Source organism: Eriocheir sinensis, chromosome 8 (genome assembly GCF_024679095.1).
Source record: "Eriocheir sinensis breed Jianghai 21 chromosome 8, ASM2467909v1, whole genome shotgun sequence".
NCBI lineage: Eukaryota > Metazoa > Arthropoda > Malacostraca > Decapoda > Varunidae > Eriocheir > Eriocheir sinensis.
The window spans coordinates 15,013,411-15,025,910 of NC_066516.1; positions in this window are offsets into that span (position 1 = coordinate 15,013,411).

A 12,500-nucleotide genomic window follows, 5' to 3' on the forward strand; every position below is an offset into this window, starting at 1 on the left:
GGCGCGGAAGGCGGGAACACGTGTAGCGTTCTTGGGTGTTTCGTTTGTGGCTCCAAGACGCAGCGTAAAAGGGGGAAAAAACGAAGACTCCACTACAGTTCTTTTCTTTTACGTTTTGTCGTTTTGCTGTCCTCTTATCGGTTTACGGATGGCGGTGTGTGAAAAGAATCAGACGGCGCTTGCTCTTCGCTCTTATTGCTTCCATCTCGTTTCGCTTTTGTTTTTCTTTCTCGTAAGGCGTCGTTTTCTTGATACGCATAAAAGAGAACCACTGTGGCGTCGTTTTCTTGATACGCATAAAAGAGAACCACTGTGGCGTCGTTTTCTTGATACGCATAAAAGAGAACCACTGTGGCGTCGTTTTCTTGATACGCATAAAAGAGAACCACTGTGGCGTCGTTTTCTTGATACGCATAAAAGAGGACCACTGTATTTCCTTTTTTTTTTTTTTTGAGGAGGATTTTGGGAATGGTGTGAAGTGGATCAGATTATTGACGATTTTTTTCTTGATACGCATAAAAGAGGACCGCTGTATTTCCTTTATTTTTTATATTTTTTAGGAGGATTTTGGGAATGGTGTGAAGTGGATCAGATTATTGACGATTCTTTTTCTTGATACACATAAAAGAGGGCCACTATATTTCCTTTATTTTTTATATTTTTTAGGAGGATTTTGGGAATGGTGTGAAGCGGATCAGATTATTGACGATTTTTTTCTTGATACGCATAAAAGAGGACCGCTGTATTTCCTTTATTTTTTATATTTTTTTAGGAGGATTTTGGGAATGGTGTGAAGCGGATCAGATTATTGACGATTTATTTCTTGATACGCATAAAAGAGAATCACTATTTCCTTTATTTTTTATATTTTTTAGGAGGATTTTGGGAATGGTGTGAAGTGGATCAGATTCTTAACGATCTTGTTCCCGTCTCAGAGTGTAGTCGGGTCAATAGATTTATGGTTAGAGCTCCCAAATATTCTACATTTTTGGAGGGCTTTCGTAAAAAAAAAAAAAAAAAAGACAAAATTGGACTCTAAAGGCAGTGCACAAAAAACGACTCGAAGCAGGAGGAAAAGTGTTTGATCAAGCGTTCGATACTTATGACCGAATAGACGTTGCCTCTTTTTCGGCCAGGAGATCGTTAAGGGCACAGCACACGTGAACATAACGACGGGCAATGCAAGTCAAGAGTCCAACGTGCCATATTATCGTACTCTGCCTCTTATGTTTGCCGATTTCCTACCCCAAAACTGCTTTCATCACCAAAATAACTGCTTTCATATATGGTGATCGTTAAAATGGTTAATTATGCGTGTTTCTTGGCAATAGTTATGGGCGAGAAACCGGTAAATACGATCCTCTGAGTACGATAATCTGGCAGCGGTGGGACTCAAGACACCCTCTACCAGCGTTGCCAAATTGTCGTACTCTGAACATTGCATTTATCATTTTTAAGCTCGAAGACTGCCGGAACCACACAAGCAACGATAAAATATTAAAGTTAGCGTTAAAACTGTTATTTATTGATGCTTTTTGTGTTTTCTGCTATAGTTATCGGTCAGAGTCTACGAGAATGCAATGCGATGAGTACGATAATTTGACAACGCTGCCTTCTACCTTTTGTCATCCCTGCCCCCTAAATGCACCACCACAACACTGCCCCTTCACAACTCCCCATACATACATCCACTAAATGACTAAAATAAAGCTCTCTCCACCCCCCCCAACCCCATCGCACACAAATACATACAGCCCCCGTCCCCCCTCCCCCCCAGACATACATAAACACACGCCAGACCACCCCGAGAAGCAGAAGCAGCGGTAGCAGGTCACCCCAACAGCGGGCCACACAGGGTCACATTCACACGGGGGCAAGGTCATCTATACATTGGGTCACCTCGTCCTGGGTGGGGGTGGTGGTGGTGGTGAGGGTAGTGGTGGTGGTGGTGAGGGTGGTGGTGGTGGTGAGGGTGTTGTTGTTGTTGTTAGTGGTGGTGGTGGTGAGGTTGATGGTGGTGGTGGTGGTGGTGATGGTGGTGGTGGTGGTGGTGGTGGTGAGGGTGGTGGTGGTGGTGTTTTTGTTGGTGGTGGTGGTGGTAAGGGTGATGTTGGTGGTGGTGGTGAGGGTGGTGTGGTGGTGTTGGTGGTGGTGTTGGTGTTGGTGGTGGTGTTGGTGGTGTTCTGGCTACCGGTAAACATGAGGCGCTTGACCCACCACCACCACCGTCACCACCACCACCACCATCACCACCACCACCACCACCACCATTATGGGCGTCGACAATACCGATAGACTCGTAGAAAGATTAATCATCCTTCCCCCTGACCCTCACGCTGCATACGGGTGGTCCGGGGAGGCAAACAGACAGACGGGTAGACGTTGGGCGGAAAAGACAGACAGGCAGACAGAGACATGGACATAGACACAAACAGAGACAGAAATACAGAAAACAAAAACAAAAAGACAGACGGAGAGACAGGACGGAAAAGACAGACAGGCAGACAGAGACATGGACATAGACACAAACAGGCACAGACAGAAAAATAACAGAAAGACAGAGACGGATAGACAGGAAAAACAGCAAACAGTCAAAGAGAGAGAGACGAGAGAGGAAAAAAACAGACAGACAGACAGATAGACAGGAAAAGACACAAACAGGCAAAAGGGACAGAGAGAAAGACAGGAATAAAAACAGGAATACAGAGACAAACAGAGACAGGAAGGGACAAAAAGAAAGATAGCTACAGACAGGATGAAGAGACAGGCAAAAAAAAAAAATAAAGCTGAGAAAGAGAAAAGTCCACCCACACACCCACGCACACACACACGCACCTTTCTCTATCCACCTTCCCCCCACATACACACAAGCGCCCCCCTCCCCCCTTAAACAACGTACAGAAGGCAAAAGAAAAAGGAACCAAAACAAAACTAAAAAGGAAAACAGCGGGAGAGCGAGAGAGAGAGAGCGAGAGCAGCCGAGGATGAAGGCAGGTATGAGGAGGAGAGAAGCTTACCTGGGCACAAAGACTAAGCCCTCGGAGCCGCTAAACACCTTCATTGTGGCACGGGGCGAGGGAAAACTTGCGATTCTGAGCCGCTTTTGTTGGCCACTCACGCTGCCCTGCCCTGCCCCTGTGTGTGTGTGTGTGTGTGTGTGTGTGTGTGTGTGTGTGTGTGTGTGTGTGTGTGTGTGTGTGTGTGTGTGTGTGTGTGTGTGTGTGTGTGTGTGTGTGTGTGGTTGTTTGGCAGTTAGTAGGCAATATAGTTATTCTTATGGTGGTAAAGTATTCATGGTTGTGGATTTTCGAACTATCTATCTTTCTATCTATCTATCTATCTATGTGTTACTATATCTTATCCTTATCGTCGCTGCTTTTTTCTTTTCTCTTCCTCCTTCTCCTCCTCCTCCTCCTTCTTATCATCGTTTTCATCTTTACAATCTACAGCAGCTATCGAATTACACCCCATCTAGATTGACACACACACACACACACACACACACACACACACACACACACACACACACACACACACCTCTGTACACCTGGCCGCCTCTCTCCCGCTCAACACCGCCGCAACAGTCGCATCAATTTCCATCAATATTTGAGAACGATCACCCCGCGCTGTCACCCGTGCGGAGAGGAGAGGAGAGGAGGGGAGAGGAGGTAGAGAGAGAGGAGAGAGAGGAGAGGAGAATAGGAGAGATGCTGGAGAGGAGAGAGGAGAGGAGAGGGATGCTGCAGAGAAGAGAGAGGAAAGGAGAGGAGTGAGTGGAGGTAGATAGGAGAGGAGAGGAGAGGAGAAGAAAGGAGAGGAGGGAGATAGATGCTGGAGAGGAGAGAGTAGAGGAGAGGACAGAGAGGAAAAGGAGAGGAGGGAGTGGAGGTAGAGAGAGAGGAGAGGAGAGGAGAGGAGGGAGAGAGGGATGCTGTTAGTGCTGTTGCGGATGCTGGTGTTCTTAGTGATGCTGTTTCTCTTCCATCAGCACAATAGCACAGCTCCTTTCTTTCCTTCCCTCTCCTTTCTTTCCTTCGCTTCCTTCTTCATTATGGCTGTTCCTTTCTATACTGGTCTTGATATCTATTCCTTTCTTCCTTCACGTTTGTTCCTCTTTGCGTTTGCAGATGATGATGATGATGATGATGATGATGATGATGATGATGATTTTTCTCTCTTCACAGCTTCCTTCCTTCCATTCTTCCTTACTTGTTCTTTTGTTATTTCTGCCTTTGTTGTTACTAAAGTTATCTCTCGTCACAGTCTGGTTCCTTCCTTCCTTTCTTCCCCTTTTCTTTCCTTCTTTCCCTTCCTTCCATTTTCTTTCCTTTCTTCGCCTTTTCCTACCTTCTCTCCTTTCCTATTTCAATCCTTATTTTCTTCCCTTTTTCTTTCCTTTCTTCCTATTTTCCTTCCTTCTCTCCTTCCCTATTTCAATCCTTATTTTCTTTACTTTCTTCCCCTTTTCCTTCCTTCTCTCCTTCCCTATTTCAATCCTTATTTTCTTCCCTTTCTTCCCCTTTTCCTTCCTTCTCTCCTTCTTACCTTCCTTCCTTCATTTATTCCCTCCCTTACTCTTTCCTTCCTTTGGTGGGAGGCATGGTACGAAAATGAGAAAAAAAAACTATAGAGAAACAACACTTTTTCACGATGATAATAATAATAATAATAATAATAATAATAATAATAATAATAATAATAATAATAATAATAATAATAATAATAATGATACTTTGCCTTCCATCTCATAACACCCTCTCCCCCTCCTCTCACACACAAACACAAACACAAACATAAACAATCTCCTCCCCCCCCTCCACATACACATCTATACCCCCTCACACTACACAAACACAACCCCCCTCACAAACACCTGCCCCCCCACACAAACACTAACCCGCACCACCTCCCCAACACAAACAAACACAAACAGCTCCCACCCACACACTCTTATAGCACCCCTCCACATACACCAACACAAACACCAACACAAACAGCTTCCCCCACACAAACACAACCCCCCCCCCCACACACACACAACTACTCTCTCACACAAACACCAACACACCAACCTCCACTTCCCCCCCTACAACTCCTCCTCCTCCTCCCTCCCCCCCAGTCAAAGCAGCCCCAGCCACCACCACTCCTTCCCCCAACACGCAACACAACACAACACACATCAGCTCTCCTCCTCTCCTCCCGAGCCGCGCCGCCGCTCCCCGCTGCCGGAGGTTCATTAGGCGATATTAAGCATCAGTTAATTGCCAATTGACTGATTAGAGAAGGGGAAAACGCGCGCCAAATGCTTCAGTCAACACTTGCGGAGGAGGAGGAGGAGGTGGAGGAGGAGGGGAAGAAGGAGGAGGCATACAGGTAGCAGCGGGGATGGGAGGTAATCTTGACTTCCTCCTCCTCCTCCTCCTCCTCCTCCTCCTCCTCCTCTTCTTCCTCCACCTGTCTGGCACTTCTAATGAACTATTGTGAGGGAGAGAGAGAAGAGTGGGCTGTAGACGTGTGTGTGTGTGTGTGTGTGTGTGTGTGTGTGTGTGTGTGTGTGTGTGTGTGTGTGTGTGTGTGTGTGTGTAGGTGGGTAAAACCAACATAGAATGGCTTACTCGCCCCTTCCCCCCCCCTCCTCCTCCTCCTCCTCCTCCTCCTCACAAACACACTCACAAACAGGGTGTGGTAAGAGAAGTGAGTGTTTTCCCTCCTCTTACCTTCCCTCCTCCTCCTCCTCCTCCTCCTCCTCCCTCCCTTCCCTCTTCTCTCCCCTCATTACCTATTCGCTGTGAGGGGCCGAGCGAACGAGGCGGTGGTGGTGGTGGCGGTGGTGGCGGTGGTGTTACTGGTGGTGGTGGTGGTAGTTGTGGAGGGATTTAAGGGGAAGAATTATTGTAGTGGTGATGAAAGGTTTTCGTAGTGGGGGTAGAAGTGGTGATAAAGGATGGAGGTGGAGGGGGCAGTGGTGGTGATAGTATAAGGGTGGTGGTGGTGGTGGTGATGGTGGGAAGAAAGAGTGTAGGGGTGGTGAGGGCTTTCAGTGACGGTGGTGATGGTGGTGATGAAAATGGTGATGAAGATGAAGAGATGGTGGGGATGAAGATGATGGTGATGGTGAGGAGTGGATAGTGGAGGTGGAGGTGGTGTTGATGGAGGTGGAGGTGTTGGTAATGAAAATGGTGGTGGAGGTGATGGAGGTGAAGGTGGAGGTGGTGGTGATGAAGAGGTGTTTTAGTTCAGACGAGGAGTAGCAAACTATATGCCTCCTCGAACGGTCTACATCAACATTAATTATACATTCTCCTTAGATTTTTTTTTCCTCTCCTCCTTCTCTTCCTTACCTTCGTACCTCACTGTTCTTGTATATCGCCTTCTTTAATATTTCCTTCCCTTCGTCCTCACTTCTGCATCTTCACTTTTTTGTTACATTCTCTTTTTTGATACGCATAAAAGAGGTGAGTGAAGCAACGCGTTACACCTGGCTACACATGTTTTTGCTCTTGTATATCAACCTGTCTGTCTGGGGAGAGGAGGGGAGAAAGGGGGTAGGGGGAGGGGTGTGTTTTGTAATGAGGATGCTGTTTATGTAAATCTATTGTTTGTCATTATCATTTCTATAATCTTTTTCGTTTTTTTGCTTATTTTAATCGTTGGAAGCACGCTCAAATATCCTTTTTTCTTTTTATATTGACGCAGATGAGAGGAGGGAGGGAGAAAGGAGAGTGAGGATAGAGAGGAGGGAGAGGGGAGAGAGTCGCATCAATTTCCATCAGTATTTGAGAACGATCATGCTTGGCTCATGCTTCCTCTCGCGTTGCTACCCTTGAGATAAGTCGCTAAGATCGGGCAGATGACAAAAATACAACGTTGCCAAATTGACGTTCTCAGCTTTTCATTTTTTCCCGATTTCAGGCTAAAAAAATGTCCCACCCACAAAACTAATGATACCTATTTATATTTATCGTTAAAAGTGTTAATTATAGAGGGTTTTGTGCAGTCATTATGCGTTAGAAATGGGAAAATCTAGTTCGGTGGGTACGATATTGTGGGATCCCTGCCTTATTGAGTTCTAGACAATGAACGCGAAATTAAAGGCATATACTTCTCCTCCACTTCTTCCTTCCTCTTTCCCTGCACTTTTCCTCTCCCTTGTTTACCCCTTCCGCTTGACCTCTCTGGACACTGCTAACCCTTCTTTGCCTCCCCTTCCTCTCCTCTCTTACCCCTCCTCCTCCTCCTCCTCCTCCTCCTCCTCCTCCTTCTCCCCTCCTTAGCACTTCCTTGTTACTGCAGTTATTTAATTATTTTCCTCCTCCACTTTCTCTATACTTCCTCCTCCCTCTCATTTTCCTGCTCTTTTCTCTACTTCCTTATTTTCTATTTCTGCTTTTCCCCACCTTTTCCTTTTTCTTTTCCTCCTATTCCTGCCTCTCCTTCTCCTTCTGCCGTTCCTTCTATTTCCTTTATTTCTATTTCTGCAGTTACTCATCTTTATCCTCCTCCTCCTTCCTCTCCTTCTCCTTCTGCCCTTCCTTCTACTTCCTTTATTTCTATTTCTTCAGTTGCTCATCTTTATCATCCTCCTCCCTCTCCTCTTCCTGCTTTTCCTTCTACTTCTTTTATCTTTATTTCTGCAGTTACTCATCTTTATCCTCCTCCTCCTTCCTCTCCTTCTTTTCCTTCTCTTTCATATACTTTTTTTTACTTCTATTTCTACAGTTATTTATTTTTTCTTCCTCCTTCTCTTCTATTTCCTTCTCCTTTCCTTCTCTTCATGCTCTTCCTTTTACTTCTTTTACCACTTTTTGTTTTTAAGTTGCATATTTCCCTCCTCCTCCTCCTCCTCCTCTCCTTCCTTCTCCACCTCCCCCTCCTTCTAATCCTGCTCTTCCTTTTACTTCTTTTCCTTCTATTTCGGAGTGCAAACAAGGCTCCTCTGCATCCTGTCTATATAATCGCCGTGAAATATGAAGCACACGATAGCCCCGGGGAGCTGCAATACTTATAATAAGCTCATAATAGATTAGTTTACCCCAAAAAAGAGGTTTTCCTTGTTTACAGAACCCTCGCTCACACCACCTGTATTAAGGCCTTTGATGAGCTAATCCAACACTACTCTCTCTCTCTCTCTCTCTCTCTCTCTCTCTCTCTCTCTCTCTCTGCTTTTTTTTATCTTCAAAGCAAAATTCAATGTAGTGATCTCTTTTTCGTTCCTTCCATACTCTGCGTCTTCACTTTCCTCCATATTTCCATGCTCCTCCTCCTCCTCCTCCTCCTCCTCCTCTCAGCAGCCTCACATTTTTCCCTCACTCCTCTCCCGGCCTGACCTCTGGACATACCACTCTTCCTTTACCCTTCTCCTCTCCCTCCATCTCCTCTTCCTTCACTCACTCCATTCTCCTCCTCTTCATCCTTCTCCTCCACTTCTTCCTCCTGCTCTTTCCCTTGCACTTTTCCTTTTCCTCTTTTTTCCCCCCTTGCGCTTGACCCCTCCGGACATTGCTAACCCTTCCCTTTACCCCCCTCTTCCTCTCCCCTCTTTCCCCTGTCTCCCTCGACCCCCTCCCTCTCCCCTCTCCCCCCCCAGCATCGACTTAGCCACACACAGGCGGCTTAAATATCGCGCTAAGATGTTTGTTTAATAATTCCGGACGGGCGTGAAGAGGCGGTAAATATTAGCCGCCTTCATTACCGGGAGAACGGGAGGAGCGGGAGGAAGGGGGGAGAGAACGGGAGGGAGTGTGAGAGGGGGACGGGAGGGGGAGAGGACAGGAGGGGGTCTAAGATGGAAAAAGAAAGAGGATGATGTTTTAAGATTACAATGCATGACAGGGTGAAGGAAAAGGAAATATAATGATGTTTTAAGATTACAATGCATGACAGGGTGATGGAAAAAAAAGAGAATGATGTTTTGAGATTACAATAAAGGGGAGCGGGAAGGGGAAGAAGGCTGAGGGAAGGATAGATAGATTAAACAAACAAACAAACAAGCAAAAAACAACAACAAAAAAACAACAACAACAACTCTTCCCGTTCCTTCCACAGACCGTTTTGGACAATGTAACAAGACTAACCATGCATGAAACTGATGAGAAATGGACGAATAAAAGTTTTCTGGATATCGATTCAGGGCCAAGGAGAGGAAGACGAAAAAGAATATGAATAGGAATAGGAAGAGGAAAGGACGTCATGCTGTGAAGTCTACGGAAATAAAACCCCTGATATACACTACACGCCGAGGAGCAGGAACGTAATGACGGGATTTTCATATTGTTTTGCCGGTTTGATTGCACGTTTCAGAGCAAAAAAAAAAGAAAAAAAAGGGAAAAAAAGGGTGGATGTCAGCATATCAAACTACTAAAACAAATGAATGAATGAATGAATGAATGAGTGAATGAATGGATGAATGAATGGATGAATGAATGAATGATGAATGAATGAATGAATGAATATATGAATGAATGAATGAATGAATGAATGGGTGAGTGAATGAATGGATGAAAGAATGGATGAATGAATGAGTGAATGAGTGAATGAATGAATGAATGATAAATAGATGAATGAATGAATGAGTGAGTTATTTTGTAGTTACACATATAGATATACACACAGATAATGTATAAAAAAATAGAAATACAGACCCAGGGTAATATTGTTTTCTAATTCAGTGCTTCCTCTGGTGTAAAAAAAGCTGTGAAAAATCAGAATGTACAAAAAAAAAAAATAATAATGATAAAAAATAAAATAGGCCTATAGTAAAAGTGAAACAAGAAAATACCAGACGGAGACCACTTCTTCCACACTAATTCCAAACATAATAATCACATCCATCATCAAAACTGAAGTGAAATACAAATCAAAACTAACACAGACTGACGATCGTAATGGCATAAACCAACAAACTAACAAACATATACTATTTGCCGAGGACGTGTGGTGATGTGAACGGGAGAAAATTGGTGGTGGTGAGGGGGGGAGATGGTGATGGGTGGATGGTAGTGGGTGGGAGGGTGGAGGAGGTAGAGACTGTGGTAGCGGTGAGGGGGGGGGGGGATGATGGTGGTGATGGTGGTAGTGGCGGTGAACGAACGGTACTACGCATTATACACCCACAGACATCTCTCTCTTCTCAATTATCTCTTGAATAATGAATGAGCTTATTTTTCCCTGCTCTGTAAACACCCGGGACGAGGAGGAGGAGGAAGAGGAGGAGGAGGAGGAGGAAGAGTAGCAGGAGTTTGGTTGTAGTGGGGGAGGAGGAGGAGCAGGTTAAGAGAAAATTTGAAAGGTGGAAAGAAAAAGGAAAAGGGATGGAACTCTAGAATAGGCGAATGATATCTCCGAGCCACGAGCCACCGAGACCGATTCTGACAAACACAAACACGAGGAGACTGAAGAAGGGAGAGCGACATACTGGTAGGGAGGATAAAGGGATACATAGGAAGAGAGAGAAAGAGAGGGGGAGGAAAAGGAGGAGGAGGAGCGAAATTGAGGGAGGAAAATCAGGTAAAGAAGAGATTATATGAGCAAACACACACACACACACACACACACACACACACACACACACACACTTCCCCCCCCTCCCCCCAACACACACCTACTCAATCACCATTCCCTTTTTCCTTCACCTTTCCCCTCCATCCCTGTCCAACTAAACCACCTTCCCCTCCTCTTCCTCCTCCTCCTCCTCCCTCTCCTACCTCCCCAACCCCTCCTCCTCCTCCTCCTCTTCCCCACCTATCCATTTCTACCCCCGTCCTCTAACACACACACACCATCCCTTCCTCTTCTACCACCTCCTCCTCCTCCTCCTACAACCACCTCTTCCTCTAACCTTCCCTTCTCCTCCTCCTCCTCCTCCTCCTTACCCACCAATCACACACGCCACCCCCACCACCTCCTCCTCCTCCCCCCGTCAGCGCTACCGTCAGGAGGGGACACAAAGAAGGCCTACCCCTCCCCCCCCTCAGCCCCCTCCCCCCGTCCCTTCTAATAGACTGGCCCTCCACACACAGCCTCCAAAACACGCCATTGAGCCAAAATACCCGTGTGACTCCGGAATCTCGGCGCCATAATGGGCCCGCGCGCCATCCATCTAGACGGGGATTGTCTCTCCAAATACTTCGATTCGGGCCGAGAAATGCAGCTTGTCGCGCCCGCCGATGATGGATGCGTCTGTGGGGGGTGGGGGTGGGAGGGGGAGGAGGGGTAAGGGGTGTGGGGTGAGGTGAGGTAAGGAGGATGTGGAGGAACGTAAGGTAAGAGGTGGTGGTGGATGATATAGGAGGAAGTGGAGAAAGAGGAGGGCATGGTAGTTAAGGTTAAGAAGAAGTGGAGGAGGAGGGGTAAGGGGTGAGGGGAGAGGTGCATGGTGGTGGAGGAGGTGGTAGTAGGGCAGGTAAGGAGGATGTGGAGGAACGTAAGGTAAGAGGTGGTGGTAGGTGATCAGGAGGAAGTGGAGAAAGAGGAGGGCATGGTGGTTAAGGTTAAGAGGAGGAGGAGGAGGAGGAGGAGGAGGAAGAATAAAAGGAAGAGGTGGTAACGGGTGAGATAAGGAAGAGGAGAAAAAGGAAATGGTAAGAAGAATAAGGTGATCGAAGTTAATTTTTTTTTATCTTACTTTTCTCTCCCTTTCCTCCTCTTCTCCTTCCTTCCTCTGTTCTCCAATTCCCTCCTTCCCCATTTCTTTCCCTTTTTCTTCCCTCCTTTTCTCCTTCCTTCCTCTGTCCTCCACTTCCCTCCTTCCCCATTTCTCTCCATTTCCTCTTTCTTCCCTCTTTTTCTCCTTCCTTCCTCTGTCCTCCACTTCCCTCCTTCCCCATTTCTTTCCCTTTTCTCTTTCTTCCCTCCTTTTCTCCTTCCTTCCTCTGTCCTCCACTTCCCTCCTTCCCCATTTCTTTCCCTTTCCTCTTTCTTCCCTCCTTTTCTCCTTCCTTCCTCTGTCCTCCACTTCCCTCCTTCCCCATTTCTTTCCCTTTTCTCTTTCTTCCCTCCTTTTCTCCTTCCTTCCTCTGTCCTCTTTCTTCCCTCCTTTTCTCCTTCCTTCCTCTGTCCTCCACTTCCCTCCTTCCCCATTTTTCTTTTTTTTTTTCTGCTCCTCTCTTTTTTCTCTCCTTTCTCCTTAACCTCTCTCTCCCACTCCTCCCTCACCCTCTTTCTGTACCCCCCTCTCTCACATTCACTCTCTCCCTATACCAACCAACATGTTCTCTTCCTCAACACAAACACAGTACATCAAGAAGTCCCATCCAACACACAAACAAAAAAAACAAAAACAAAAAAAACACAGCAACAAGAAGACTGCAACACCGAAAACAGACACTCCGCAACACTATAACACCAACAACAAGAGGAGTAGGAAGAGCAACAAGAACACTAACAACACAAAACAAGCAACACAGGATTAGCTTAGTCACGTGATGCGTTAGCCAGGTAATGAGCGAGACAGGTAGGCAACACGTGTCATGGCCGGCCTCAACACACCTGCTAAACTCTCT